General features: G+C 45.4%; 1 protein-coding gene across 1 annotated transcript in view; it reads right to left on the bottom strand.

The window, feature by feature from the left end:
- FLT4 (fms related receptor tyrosine kinase 4) overlaps window positions 1-16,056 on the bottom strand; it is a 318,524-nt gene that overhangs the window by 43,594 nt on the left and 258,874 nt on the right. The gene's annotated exons all lie outside the window — the stretch shown is intronic.

Genomic DNA, 16,056 nt, shown 5'->3' with positions numbered 1-16,056 from the left:
ATCCATTCCCACCCCTGTCTTCCTGCTTATGCTGGAATTAACGTCTATGACGGCGACAGGTGGAGGAAGACTAGGCAGGCAGACAGGGACTGGAATAGATAGCAAGACCCGACCCACATATTCCATTCCTGTTGCACCTGTCAATCAAGTACCAGTGCATTGCTGGAACTTTACTTGCACTTATTTCTGAAATAAAACATCCAATTTCAGATCAAAAGTTATGCTTAGATTCAGCATCTCAGCGCCAGTATAGCACTGGCTTAACTTTATATATGAAAAACCTGCTGGTTGGTTCCCTTTAAAGCCTGTTTTAAACAATAGATTTGTTTTTGAGGCTTCTTTTAGACATGTGAGTACCTGTACGTGTTTTTCAAGGAGAAGGTGCTTCAGGAAAGGGCAGAGTTTTATGTTCCTGAAATATTTTTTGTATATTCTTATCATTTTTTGTCTTTGCGGTGAGTGTATTTTTTATTACTTGTACTATAGAAACAAGTGAGTGGATCCCAAGCAGAAGTCGCCCGAATAATGAGATCAGATTATTTCTATTTATTGTTTTGAATCTTTGGAAACGTGAAGATGCTCCAAAGATCAGCAAATAATTTTTACGTTGCAGTGTAAATATTCATTTTTTTTAGCGTCTAGATCTTTTTCAGGCAATTTATGGTGCAGAACTGTACCCAAAAGTGTTTTGTAAAGGGTTGATAAAAAATATTTGGCAATTCTGTTTTAAAAATGTAGTTATTTTTGTCTGCAGCCATTCGAATTTATGGAAACGTGCCAATATAGTCAAATGATTTACTAATTATTAATACTCTTTGGTTCACAACAGCTTCCGGCCCTTCTGCTAGCAAATTAACGTGTGCAGAAATACATGAAGAAAGGTAGAAGAAAGCCGGAGTCCGTCCGCTGAGAACTTTTATATTTAACTTTTCGTGACTCCAGTAATGTAAAACTATCTATCATTCCGTCTGTCTGCAGCCATAACCCAATCAGTTCTACAGCATTATATCCAAGACAAATACAACAGACATCCCCTGTGGAACATTTTCATTCTTCTTCAGATGCCGAGAACAATGATTAAGTTACGGGTGAGTTATCATAGGCAGCTGCCTCTCTTTATCTGCTTATGTTGTCAGCCGACATGCTCCATCTCAATAGTCGGTGATGACTAACGCACTAAATATGAGCACAATGCCGCACTCATCACATCAGCAATGTGAGCGATTCACTCGAAAGAGGTTTTCGGAGGCAGGATGGTCATTTTCCGTCTCGTAATAGCTTGATGGTGACTCAAAGCTTACACCAAATCATTGGTTCTTTAAAATCTTAATGAAAAAAATATTATCAAAGTGCACTTAAAAATTTGTAAAAATAAATTATAAGGACAATTTGTGTATGAATATTATATTTCTCTCCGACTGTTTTTTTGTTTTTATTTTATTTTAATTTTACACTGTCATCTACATCTGTCCACAGTTCGGCAATAGCTGTAGCTGCTGTAGAGGAAGGAGTCAAACCATGATATCGATGAATGGCCCAAAGACCACCTTTGAACATAAGAAAATAGTGAAATTATAAATGTTGACCTCGATGATTGGCTGTCACGCTAGGTATGGGGAAGTATCAAGTGCACAGTGAAAGGGAAGGGAACCCTGTGTCTAGGGAAAGGGAAGATGGTGACAGCTGACCAAACCTACCCTTGGTCCCTGGGGTTCTCACCACCCTAGATAGGTTCCGCACCTATGCACTGAGCTGGATACCTGGCCCTTGTGCTGGGCCCTAAATAGGGAACGGATGGGATGAGTTCTTGTCAACCCCACTTAACACAATAGAAGACACAAGGAGGACACACAGGGGAAAAGCATGAACTACTTATCATTAGATGACTCAGGTAGGAGTTCAGCAGAGTTTTCAGCAACGATACCACAGAGGAGTACAAGCCACCTGCTTTCAACCAAGGCTTGACGGAACTGAAAAATATCACCAGCACCAGACCCAGGAAGAAAGGGGTATTTAAACACCAAGAGAATGCTGATGACCAGGAGCTGGGTGGAAGGTGAACTCCTGCTGGATCCAAAAGGGAGAGAGATGAATCCAGCAAGAAAGCTACCTATATAAATGAATACTGACAGCAGGAACAATGGAAAGTCAGGGAGCATTTTGCACAGCCAAATGCTGTGACCTTCTATGGCCAGAAACCACATGACTGTCTGTCATCCGTGACACATTGGCCAAAAGACCACCTTTGAGCATAAGAGAAACTGGAAATATAAATGTTGACCTCGATGATTAGCCCAAAGACTATCTTTGATCATAAGAAAACACTGGTATCATAAATGTTACATTCCAAGTGGGATGGGCCCTTTTACTTATTTTATATTGGATCACAGTTGCATGACCCTCGGCTGACACTCGCAGCGTAGGGTCATTAGCATATCACTTACGATGCTCTCGCATTGGAAACTATGCGCAAGTGGAACTATACCCTATCATGAAGCCAAAAGTTCATAAAAATATTTTTTAACATTAATCAGTAAAAAGTAGGGACAGTTTAAAAAAGTATAACGAGCTTGTGCAAAAAAAGTCGTTAGTAGTAGGCTTTAGTATACCAGATATTATAGAAGATACTATAGCATTAGTTAATGATGTCTATCAAATATCGGAATAGTCCAATTATAAGCAAACTATTAATATTGATCTTTTTTTCATGAAATTAAAGGTTACGGTAAATTCTACGACCATACTGTACCATCTGATGCCGTATTCCAGAAGTGTTTTATTCTAGAAGCTTTGTTTAGTAATTCGGCAGTAGAAGTTGGCACCATACAATGGTATCATTCATAATTCCTTCTCTATTCTATGGATCCACAGATGTGCATTAGGTTTTCACCCAGTGATTCCCAACCTGTAACCATAGAAGAACCCCCTAACCCCATTCCTACCTCAATGAAGAGTAGAAGAAGATAACGCTTTCGTACAGTAGTTGTCAGGACTTTTTTTTAATTTTTTTAAAAAACAATTCTGGCAAATTTAGCAATATCCCAAGCCATAAACAAGTGTGGTTTACACAACCCTCAGGCACAAGTTGGCAATCCCGTTCAGTTGAGGTACATTCCTAGGCTAAATCAATGTTTCCTAATATAGTTTGACTGAGATCCAGTAACTGATTTGCCGGTATTCATGGCATTTTCAGGAACGGCCATGAATTTACTAATCAAATTTTGTATATAATTGCCTAGAAACCTAACTTGAAGCTTCTGGACCCTAATGCTAGACCTGTAACAGGGATCTACACAGAATATGTGCCATTTATAGCAATGAAGTCCTTCTATGGGATAGAGGGACCTCTTTAGATCTGAGTGTTCAACAATCTGCTAAGTAGAGGTGTCTACATTTGAAGCGTGAGGCACCAAAGTCTATGGGGATGCAAAAATGTTGCTCCTTCACCTCCCATTGTCAAATGAGAATTGTAGTGAATACAGTGCTCATGACTCTATACCTTCTTCATTGATTAAACAGTAGAGATGAAGGGGTTAAGCCACGCTGCTGTTTACATAGAGATGAAGCCAGTTCCTATTAAAGTGATTTTATTCAACGCGTTTCGGAGTGAATACTCCATCAGGACAATCATAATTCAGGACAATTTTGATTGTCCTGATGAAGGAGAAGCCACTCCGAAACGCGTTGAATAAAATTACTTGAATAGGAACTGGCTTCATCTCTATATGAATAGCAGCATGGTTTAACCCCTCTATCTCCACTGTCTCCACTTCTACAATATGAGTGCTGCTGTACCTTTCCACTCCTATAGGGGTTGTGTCTAACACACCCGGCCCAGATGAACAAGCAATCGCTGTGGTCCTACCACATTGACTTAAAAAATAAGGCCCTATGTGGGTTTATCTCCTCTAAATCTAGTCTTCATCGATTACTAAGAGCTACTTGTACACTTTTTCTAAACTTAACTAGGGTTAGGGCTAGGGTTAGGCTTAGTGCTATGGTTTTGATAGAAAACTGAACCTTGGTTTGCTCCTAACCAAACACAGACTATAAAAACCAGTGTTTGGGTTAAGAGTTTGAATGTTTTACGTGCGAACTTCACCCGCGCGAGCAACACTGTGCTCGGGTACGCTTGGTGCTCAGCCCTGTGCGAGCCACTTGCAGCGTTTGAACGGCGCACACTGGGGGGGGGGGGGTAGCATTAGTGGGATTTGATGAAGTCTGCAACAAAACAAAATGGAAAAAAGCTGCTCCCCCTCCCCCGAAAGTGATCTGATTATGGCTGGCTGTATGTGGGCGAACCAAGCTTGGTAAAGTTCGAATTAGTAGAGGTTCGGTTAATAATAATAATAATAATAATAATAATCTTTATTTCTATAGCGCCAACATATTCCGTAGCGCTTTACAATTCAGGAGGATCATATACAAACAAGTAACAGTTATAGAAATACAATATTTAGAGGGGAAAAAAATACAACCCTGCTCGTGAGAGCTTACAATCTACAATGAGATGGGGGGAGAGGCAAGGTTCAAGTGCTTATTTACAATGACAATCCAACCATCTCACGGAAATGGGGCTGGATAATGGTTTCCTGGACCAGTGGGCCCGAGCCTTGAGATGCCTTTGGGTGCCATGGAGTTTGATGTGGAGCTATGTTGTGAGAGGTTGTAGAGGGACTATGTGAATCGAATCTGATTAGGGAGTGTGATAGGCCGCCCTAAAAAGATGCGTCTTTAGGGTGCGTCTGAAGCTGAGTAAGTTGTGATTTGTCCTAACTTCTTGGGGTAGAGCGTTCCAGAGGGTTGGTGCAGCTCGGAAGAAGTCTTGGATCCGGGAGTGGGAGGTTCGAATTAGTGTGGATGTTAGTCGAAAGTCGCTTGCAGAGCGTAGAGAACGGGTGGGGTGATAGACAGAGAGGAGGGTGGAGATGTAGGGGGGTGCCGCACTGTGGAGAGCTTTGTGGGTGAGAACAAGCAGTTTGAATTGGATCCTATGATATATGGGCAGCCAGTGCAATGACTGGCACAGAGCAGAGGCATCCGAGTAGCGGTTAGCCAGATAGATGACCCTGGCTGCTGCATTAAGGATTGACTGTAGAGGAGAGAGTCTAGTTAGGGGGAGACCAATTAATAGAGAGTTACAGTAGTCCAAGCGAGAGTGGATCAGGGCCACGGTGAGGGTTTTTGTCGTTTCCATTGTGAGAAAGGGGCGGATTCTAGAGATGTTCTTGAGGTGCAAGCGGCAGGTGCGGGCAAGAGATTGTATGTGGGAGGTGAAGGAGAGATCAGTGTCAAGTATAACCCCCAGGCAGCGGGCTTGCGGCCTAGGACTTATCGTTGTGCCACACACAGAGAGGGAGATGTCAGGTTGAGGAAAGTTGGAAGATGGAGGGAAAAGAAGAAGTTCAGTTTTGGAAAGGTTAAGTTTCAGATAGAGAGCAGACATGACATTGCAAACTGCAGTCAGGCAGTCACTGGTGTTCTGTAGTACAGCGGGGGTGAGCTCAGGGGAGGAGGTGTATAGCTGTGTGTCATCAGCATAAAGATGGTACTGAAAGCCAAATCTGCTGATGGTCTGACCAATTGGGGCAGTGTAGAGGGAGAAAAGAAGAGGGCCAAGGACTGAACCTTGAGGGACCCCAACAGTGAGAGGAAGAGGAGAAGATGTGGAGCCAGCAAATGATACACTGAATGAGCGGCCAGAAAGATAGGACGAGAACCAGGAGAGCACAGTGTCCTTTAGGCCGATAGAGTGGAGCATAGAGAGAAGGAGATGGTGGTCAACAGTGTCAAAGGCAGCAGAAAGGTCAAGAAGAATAAGCAGAGAGTGGTCACCGTTACGTTTTGCTGTCAATAGGTCATTGGTCACTTTGACAAGGGCAGTTTCTGTTGAGTGTAGAGGGCGGAAGCCAGACTGTAAAGGATCTAGAAGAGAGTGAGAGGAGAGGTAGCGGGTGAGGCGAGAGTAGACCAGGCGCTCCAAGAGTTTAGAGATGAAGGAGAGATTGGAGACTGGTCTGTAGTTGCTTGTGCAGGACGGATCGAGAGAAGGTTTTTTTAATAATGGAGTAATGATAGAGTGTTTGAGGGAGGAAGGGAAGATACCAGAAGAGAGAGAGAGATTGAAGATTTTAGTTAGGTGAGTGGTGACAACCGGAGAGAGGGACTGGAGTAGAGGTGTGGGGAAGGGATCAGTAGGGCAAGTTGTAGGACGAGAGGAGGATAGGAGCCTGGAGACTTCCTCCTCTGTGACTGGGTCAAATGTGGAAAGTGAGCTGGATGGAATATGGGGAGGGATGGGATTCACAGGGCTTGGTGGCTGGGAGCTGATCTCTTGGCGGATGTTTTTAATTTTCTCTGTGAAATACGAGGCCAGGTCATCAGCATGAAGGGCTGTGACAGGGGTCTGTACTTTGGGACTGAGGAGGGAGTGAAAGGTGTCAAAGAGTTTTTTTGGATTGTTGGCAAGTGAGGAAACAAGGTTGGTGAAGTAGGTCTGTTTGGCGAGGTGAAGGGAATAGTTATAGGTCCTTAACATGAACTTGTAGTGGATGAAGTTTTCTGGTGTGCGGGTTTTCCTCCATAGGCGTTCGGCGCTCCTGGAGCATCGCTGGAGAAATCGAGTTTGTGATGTGAGCCAGGGCTGTTTTACTCTGTGTTTGGTCTTTCTGAGGGTGAGGGGCGCTACTTGGTCTAGCGTAGTCCTGAGTGTGTCATTGTAGTGCTTTACAGCCAGATCAGGACAGGAAAGTGAGGATATAGGGGACAGTGATGTGTGTAAAGAGTCTGAAAGTGTCTGAGAATCGATGGCCTGTAGGTTTCTGAATGTGTGATTGGTGGGAGTGTGCTGGGGCGGACGAGGGTTTGTGAGCTTGAAGGAGAGGATGTTGTGGTCAGAGAGGGGAAGAGGTGAGTTGTCAAAGTCAGAGATTGAGCAGAGGCAGATAAAGACCAGGTCAAGGGTGTTACCATCTTCATGTGTCTCAGAGGATGAGAGCTGTGAGAGGCCAAGGGAGGTGGTGACAGATAGAAGCTGGGATGCAGAAGGGGAGGAGGGGCTGTTCATGGGGATGTTAAAGTCTCCTAGGATCAGGGTTGGTAACTCTGAGGACATGAAGTGTGACAGCCAGGCTGAAAAGTGGTCAAGGAACTGGGTGGGTGAGCCTGGTGGACGGTATATGACAGCTACTCTGAGGGGAAGGGGGTGGAAGAGCCTGATGGTGTGGACCTCAAAGGATGGGAATGAGAGTGATGGAGCTGGGGGGATGACCTGGAAAGTGCACTGTGGGGACAGTAGTAAGCCTACTCCACCACCATGTCTGTTTCCAGGTCTTGGTGAATGGGAAAAGTGTAAACCACCATGAGAGATGGCAGCAGGGGAAGTAGTATCAGAATCCTGAATCCAGGTTTCAGTTAGGCCTAGTAAGTTAAGAGAGTTATTGAGAAAGAGGTTGTGAATGTAAGGAAGCTTGTTACATACGGACCGTGGATTCCATAGAGCACAATTAAAAGAGGGAAGCGAGGGTGTACAGGGAATGTTAATAATATTATCAGGGTTTCTATGGGAGGTGGGGGAGGGGGTACAGTTAGCCTGGGGTGGACCGGGATTAGGAGAGATATCACCTGAAAGAAGTAGGAGTAGAAGGAGAAAGGTCAGATGGTTTTTGGACTTGTGGCATGGCTTTTTTTGGAAGTCCCTGGAGCTTGATTGAGTCAGATTATTAAGATAGGTGAAAAGAGCCTGGGAGCTGTACATAGGAGAGGGGAGGAGAGAGGGGCTGATGTGGATGAGTGGTGATGGAGGGGGGACAGGGCGGTGAAAGTGAACAGAAAAAGCACATAGGATGATAGAGAGTGAGATAATAGTTAAGGTTAAAACAGATGGTGTCAAAGAGTAATTTACCTGCAGACTCCTGCCCTGACTAACTGCCATTGAGGTAACTGCCCAGCACTTCGCAATGATGGCACTTAGCAAGAGATGGCATGCATGCAACACCCCGCATGCATGCACCCCTTAAGAAAGACACAAATATATAGGTTCAATTCTTGCCAGCGAACTGAAACTCCAAAGTTTCGCTCATGTTTACTAGGGTTAGGATTAGGCTTACGTTTAGGATTAGGATAGGGTTAGGACTAGAATTTGTTTTAGGGCTAGGTTCAGGGATAGAATTAGATTTAGGTATAAGGTTAGGGCTAGGAAAATAAAATTGGAGCGTATAAAAATAAAAATGTAAAAAAACGTAAAAATTAAAAAAATATAAGGATGTATAACTATTTATTTATTTACTCGTGTGTGATTTCAGCAAAATGTAGAAAAAAGATGTACTAGGAATAAAAGAGTTTTAAGGATTAGGTGACCCGGTGACCCAGTGCAAGTAACTCATGGTACACCAATGTGTGACCACTACTGAATGAAAAATGGCAAATATAGCCATTAGATCAAAGAACGACAGCTGTTAACATCATTCCATGAACTAGGGCAAAATATCCACCCTCGTTCCCATACAAAGTCTAATACAGTGACACCTGAATATTTTACCCCCATTGGATTTACTACAACATTGATAGCTGGGTAGTAAAACAAGTAATATTTCAATTCCTTGTCTTGCTTTGTTATGTGTCTGATGATCCTGCACTTTATCTGCGCTATCTTAGGAATTCCCAGAATGCAGCTTCTGTGAACACATTATAAATCTGAAGGCAAATCGAGGTTGGCACAGAAACAAGGCAGTCTGTCATATTAAGGCTGCGGGTGTTACATTCTAAGCTCAGGTCAAGCTGTAATTTTAAAGCAGAGGCAGGGCGTGAACTAAGGAAAAGTAGTAAATAATTCATAAATGGGTCCTTACCACTATAATGTATTATATTGGTTGGGAAATATGGAGGACATTAAGTAAAGATGAAGCAGATTTCCATACAATTACACGGAAAGTTGTTGACCATGAGAAACAAAAAAGGCATTAATAGCAAAAATCATCCTCATGCTGACTTGCGGTAACGCCACCGCCGCCAATTCTTTTCACCAATATTTCGATACATAGGCTTATTATTCCTTTAATTCTCTTAACCCTTAAAGAACAAATACTATTAAAGTATTCACAGGACACAAAAATTAGCAGCTTTATCAAGGGGTATGTTATAATGTTATAAGCCATGTGAAGACTAAAGGCCGCTTTACACGCAACAACATCGCTAACGAGATGTCGTTGGGGTCACGGAATTCGTGTGAAACACACGAACGACCGTTAACAATCAAAATTACCTTATCGTTGACGCGTCGTTCTATTCCCAATTATCGTTGCTGTTGCAGGACGCAGGTTGTTCGTCGTTCCTGCGGCAGCACACATCGCTACGTGTGACACCGCAGGAACAAGGAACATCACCGTTCCTGCGGCCGGCGGCAATGAGGAAGGAAGGAGGTGGGCGGGATGTTCGTCCTGCTCATCTCCGCCCCTCCGCTTCTATTGGACAGCCACTTAGTGACGCCACTCTGACACCGCACGAACCGCCCCCTTAGAAAGGAGGCGGTTCGCCGGCTACAGAGACGTCGCTAGGCAGGTAAGTATGTGTGATGGGTTTAAGCGATGTTGTGCGCCACGGGCAGCGATTTGCCCGTGACGCACAACTGACGGGGGCGGGTACGCTCGCTAGCGATATCGATAGCGATATCGCAGCGTGTAAAGTGCCCTTAAGCGTCTGGCCACTTCTGTTGAGGATTAACTGTTCTTAATTAGGCCAGACGTATATTTCCTTTTATTACTAAATCAAGAGAAGTAAGCTATTGTCCCATGTCAGACTGATTGGAGCCCTATTGTCTGTAAATGTGGATTGGCTCAGCCCTTCTGACTAACTAAGGCACAGGAAAATTATGCAGTTGGATTGAGCTAGTAACCAATGAGAGAGCAGCAATCTCCAACCAATCCTGTAAGAGAACTGAGACGTATAAAAGGGCCTTGCTTCTGTCACCAGAGAATTATTCTACATGATCTCAGCCGAGGAGCTTTGGTTACAGCTAGGGGATCATAGAACTGCTTCACTTTGGATATTGTACGTGACCTCAGCCTAAGTGCTACGGTTCCAGCTGAAGGATTACAGAATTGTTTCACTGCTCAATGCTGAGCCCACAAATTTGCTTGGAGAACCCAGGTTGGGACAATTCAGTCGCCTGGCTACATATTTTGCTGTGCTCGATCAGCATCCTTATATCCTAAATTCATCTCAGTGGGTGCCTGCCAAAAGCAGCGTGCTGCTGGCTGGGATAGTTGGCCGCAGAAGCCCCAAAATCACAAAGATTCTAATCCCTGGTAGGCCAGTGGAAGGGTTAGACTCTGTCGTTTGTGCTATCTTGTGTTCTTGCTAGGAATGTGTCGTGGGCGGAGGGGGTCGGGAATGCCGCTTGCCTGGGGGTTCGCTGGCGCTCGGGTCCGGTGCTTCTGCTCCTCGGTGGCTCGAGCACGGGGCCGGACTCGGGGGCTCGAGCAGCGCCTCCTCGCCCACGAGTGAAAAGGGGAGGTTAGTGGTGGGATGTCGGTCGTGACGCCACCCACGGGTTGTTGGGATGGTGGGCACCACCGCTGCTGGTGACGGGGGATCCCGGGAGCGATGGCGGAGAGCAGCTAAGGTGTTGACCCCTCCGTGGGTAGGGGCTGTTGGTCCCGGGGCCCCGGTTCGGGAGAAGGGAGGAGGTATAGGTGCAGGTGCCGATGCGGGGAGGCAGCGTGGGCGCGGGTGCAACGTTGCGGTGCAGCGCGGTGCCGGATGGCACTGTTGTACTCACTCAGACACAGAAGGACAGAGTCTCTCGTAAACCAAACGGCTGGATGGACGGGGCCCGCAGACGGCTGCGGTGTTCTCACTCTCCCCGGACGGGTTGATGGTGGCTGTTGTTTCCTGCACCTGTATGTGTGTTTGACTCCTATGGCTTCCCACGGGTAGTCCGCTCCCCGGCGTGTATGTGTCGGGAGAGCCCGTTTTGTCCGCAGGCGCTGGCCCTTGGATCTCTGGCCCTTGGCGGTGGCTCTTATCCGGACGGGTTGGGTTGTTGCCTTCTGACGGGACTTGGTTGGGAATGAACCCCTGAGGTCCAGACCGCAATCAGAGAATTTGACCTTTACGGCGGCTCCTAGCCTGGTCGGGGTCTGAGTACCCTGCCTTGGTGCTTGGCTTCAATCTGCTCCCCGGTTTGGTACCAGTGGGCCACCGCCCGACCCCGGTCCTACGGTTCCGCTGACCTCCACCAACTCCTGCAGATGGCCACCACCATCTGCCGACCTTCCTGATTGTGCCTGGGCTCCGACCCAGACACACACAGTCTTAGCTCCTCTCACTTCCACCTCTCCACTTCAACTTCAACTTCAACTAACTGGCTTTTTCCCGCCTCCAGGCCTGTGAACTCCTCGGTGGGTGGGGTCAACTGCCTGGCTCCGCCCCACCTGGTGTGGACATCAAGACTGGAGGGAGGCAACAAGGATTTTGTTTGACTGGTGTACCTAACCAGGGGAGGGGGTGTGTGTGTGTTGTTGTTACTGTACTGTGACCCCTGGGGGTCAAGGGCGTCACAAATGCACAATATGTTTTTGCCTGTTGGTGAACCAATAAAGTCTTACCAATGTGTGGTTCGCTCACCGTGTGTTGTCTAAGTAGTGTTCTGCCCACATGGAAAGAGTGTGAGTGTTCAGTGGGATGAGCTCTGGTCCATACGGTCTTTCAGAATACAACCAGGCAAGCCGACGAGAACACCCACTCACTGTCGTGTCTCTACATGACAATTCTACGAAATATATGAGGTCTCCAGAGTATCAGTACATGCAGTGTGCAAACAGTGCTGGGATTAACTGTCAATGATCAGTGTCTCTTGGAGGGCACATGTGAGGGATTGTAATTCTTGATTTTCATAAAGAAGGGAGCTTGCTCCACTACTTGGAGCACAAATGACTAAATATTAGAGATGAGCAGATTGCTTTGTGCAACCCCCATTCACAGTCTCTGGCAGTGATCTTTGGCCATGTACAGAAGCTGCCAGAATTTTCTTACCATGGGACTCTCCAGCCTGGGAATATCAGCCCCCAGCTGTCGGCTTTATTATGGCTGGGTACATTTAGGAGGAGATAGGGCATTGGTTTTTAAAATTTATTTAAATAATTAAAAAAAAAGGGGGTCCCTCTTATTTTGATACACAGCCAAGATAAGCATGTGGCTGGGGACTGCAGCCTGTAGCCTTTTGCTTTATCTGTGCTGGGTATCATAATATGGGACAACCCTAATTTTTTTTAATTATTTTTACACCACTATACATACACACACAGCGTGTGTGATTGCAGTCGTAAGGTGGGGGTGCGGACTGACTGCAACCAATCACAGATGCTGAAACTGCCGGTGGGCGGGGGAAGCAGTGAATATGTATGAAAGATAATGAGCGGCCTTGGATGCAGTGTTACAACTGCGTAGAGACTGGTAAGTGTTAGGCTATGTGCGCACGTTGCGTACAGTTTACTGCAGAAATTTCTGCAGCGATCTGAAGAGCACATGTGCGCTTTAAATCGCTGCAGAAATGTCCGTAGTGAAAAGCCGATTCCATGCGCTCTGCCTGCAGCTCCTCCCATAGACAGAGCAGGAGCTGCCGCCAAAGCGCACGGAAGAAGTGACATGTCACTTCTTTTTACGCAGCGCTTCGGCAGCAGCCGAAGCGCTGCGCTCTAAAACGCCACGTGCGCACGGCCCCTGCACAATCTCCATAGACTGTGCAGGGGACGCATGCAGTTACGCTGCGCTACAAAGCGCAGCGTAACTGCATGTATTTACGCAACATGCGCACATAGCCTAACGTGCCTGCTTTATTCCTAATTTCTTTCTTTTTCCTTTTTTTTTACTTACCTGGTTGGCCAGATCGGAATAGTTACCTGGAGTTCTCTGAGAACTCCGGGCCCAGGATCGGTGCATGAGTGAAAGGTTACCAGTGCGGGTCCAGACTTTTAAAGTCCGGATTCACCCATCACTACTAAATAGCAATCTGTTAACAGATCCATTCTCCATAGACTCCGATATTAAAAATGGATCCAATAGCGATCAGTTATATAACAATTAACAAAAAGGTTATGCAAACACAACTTTTTTCCCCAACGGATGTCTGCAGGATCCATTCTAACGGATGATAACAGGACATGTGAACTCCATTGCAGCCGGGGGCCCAACAGAGAGAATCTGTTAGGTCATATCTGTCTCTGATGCACATAAGCAATATTTTACCATTGCAGTTAGAGGGTCTAAATTTTAAGGGATTATCTAAGTATGGTTGATGCCCAACTAAGCTCAGCTCTGCAAAAAATGATCAGAAAACCTATAAAAACAACTCACCACTACTACTTGTGTTTTCTTTCTTTAAAAATGAATGTTGATTTACTTTACTTGTTATTTTTTATTGTGGAGTTGGACTAAAGAAGTTAGGACCCCTGGTTCATAGCCTCAAATGATTTAGAAATATTACACTCATGCATGGTTTTATTGTCTACTTGAATAACAAGTGGGACACACATAATTAGGAGTCTGTAATCAGAGTATCCAGATCTACCCAATGAACATGCTGAATGTGATAAGATTTGTTTAGTCTGACAATTGCCAAATATTCCAACCAAAAGTCAACAAACCACAATGTAAATTCAATGTGGTTGTAATGGCAGCTTCCGAATGAATGCACTTGATGGAAATTTCATGTGAGTAGTCTGAAACAAGAGTATGCAGGAGATCTTGGCTTTGTAAGGACAGTCACATATTTTGGGATATTGGTTCTGTCCGTCTATGCCTCTTGAACTCCAAATTAATAAGATGTGTTTTACGAGCGCTCGGGAAATCAATACAGCACACACTCTAAAGAATTCTCCTTTATTAGTACATGTGACCAGTTTATATAGGGTCACAAAGGAAAAGACCCCTCTGAACTATGAACCAATAAGAGAAGTAGGGGACAGAAATGTGAACCTTTCCCTCTTATCAGTGTTAGGCCTCTTTCACACAACCGGCTTTTGCCGTCAGGCACAATGCGGCGAATACTGGATAAAACGGATCCGATGCCGGATGCGTTTTTATCCTCATTGAATTGTATTAGCACCGGATTGTGCCTCATACCCTTGTGTTTCATCTGGCATGTGCCGGATCCGGCAAAATTTCTGGGTCCGGCTGCCGGAAAGGATGCACAAGGGTACGTTTTTTGTCACTGGCAAAAAAACGCACTGTGCCGGATCCGGCGCCGTGCTGTAAAATGAAAGCCTATGGATGCCAGATCTGTCGTAATCAGTCAAAAATGCATTCCCCAAACGGATCTGTTTTTTTTAACTAAGCATGCTCAGATGTGTAAATTCCTTTCTGGTTAGAAAATCTCTCTCTCTCTCTGTCTCTCAGTCTCTCTCTCTCTGTTTGTCGGTCTCTCTCTCTGTTAATGTCAGTCTCTCTCTGTCTCTCGGTCGGTCTCTCTCTCTGTCCATGTTGGTCTCTCTCTCTCTCTGTCTGTCGGTCCTTCTTTGTCAATCGGTTGGTCTCCCCCTCTCTCCCCCTCTCTCATACTCACCGATCACCGGCGTGGCGCTGCACAGCTGTCACACTGCTCCTGTGGCTTCTCGTGCTTTGAAAATGCTGGCCGCTCATTATTCTATTTCGTATTCACTGCTTCCCTTGCCCACCGGCGCCTATGATTGGTTGCAATCAGACGAGCCCCCACGCTCGGTGACAGCTGTATCACTGCAACCAATCAAAGCCACCGGTGGATGGTCTAAATCTTGCAGTAAAATAAATAAATAATTAAAAAAAAATGACGTGCGGTCCTCCCCAATTTTGATACCAGCCAAGGTAAAGCCACACAGCTGAAGGCTGGTATTCTCAGGATGGGGAGCCCAATGTTATGGGGTGCCCCCATCCTAAAAATATAAGCCAGCAGCCGCCCGGAATTGCCGCATCCATTAGATGCGACAGTCCCAAGACTCTACCCGGCTCATCCTGAATTGCCCTAGTGCGGTGGCATCGATGAAATAAGGAGTTAATGGCAGCCTATAGAAGCCACTAAGTCCTAGGTTAATCATGGCAGGCATCTATGAGACACCTTCCATAATTAATCTGTAGTGAAAGTAAATAAACACAAACAGCGAAAAATTATTTATTTGAAATAACAGACAAAAAAAACCCTTTTTCGCCACTTTATTAATTCCCAAATACCCCTCCAGGTCCGGCGTAATCCACACGAGGTCCCACGACGCTTTCAGCTCTGCTACATCGGAAGCTGACAGGAGCGGCAGTAGAGCACCGCCGCTTGCTGTGAGCGCCACAGAGCAACTGAAGTGAGACGCGCTGTCAGTGGTGACGTCACTCAGGTTACTCGCGGCCAAAGCTGGATTCTCGATACAAACTGCTACAACGGATCAGTTTTTTTACCGGATCCGTCGCATCAGTTTTACACAATCTGCGCCGGATCCGTTGCATCAGGCACACACCGGATTGTGCCTGACGTCAAAAACCGGATGTGTGAAAGTAGCCTAAACTGAACCCTATGACATCATTAGCAATAAGACAGGATAGACATTATAGGAACAAACTGATTCTGTTCTCTCACAGTTCATTGTTTTGCGAACTTGATGATTTTGATACCTTATCAATTTATGAGTGAAGTGCAAATAAGGAGTCATACCATTGATAAAAGTAGCTGTACGTATTGAGAACTTGATCAAAAATCCTTACCTATGACAAATAGACAACATGCAAATAATTTTATTTAAAAATCATGTTGCCCTATTCAAAAAAATACAACCCAGAGGGCAGGACACTAGGTCTTTGCTTTTCTGCTCTTGTTCTCCTATCTGTGAAACTGGAGGCTTAACAGACATAACAGAGAGCTAGGCTTTCACTTCAGGCTAAGCAAGTCATTGAACAAATGAAAAGCACAAGGCATACTGGGAAGTGATGGAAAGAAAGCTCCGGCACATATAGTGCTGTCAGAATGGAGGTGAAAAGTAACCAAAAAGAATGAATAACAAGTTAGAGAGTAGTTCCAGCACATATTAGACTGGTATGTCC

This window comes from Anomaloglossus baeobatrachus, chromosome 4 (assembly GCF_048569485.1).
Source record: "Anomaloglossus baeobatrachus isolate aAnoBae1 chromosome 4, aAnoBae1.hap1, whole genome shotgun sequence".
Taxonomy (NCBI): Eukaryota; Metazoa; Chordata; class Amphibia; order Anura; family Aromobatidae; genus Anomaloglossus; species Anomaloglossus baeobatrachus.
Note: the sequence above shows the minus strand (reverse complement) of the source record. Positions and strands in the feature narration are given on the sequence as shown.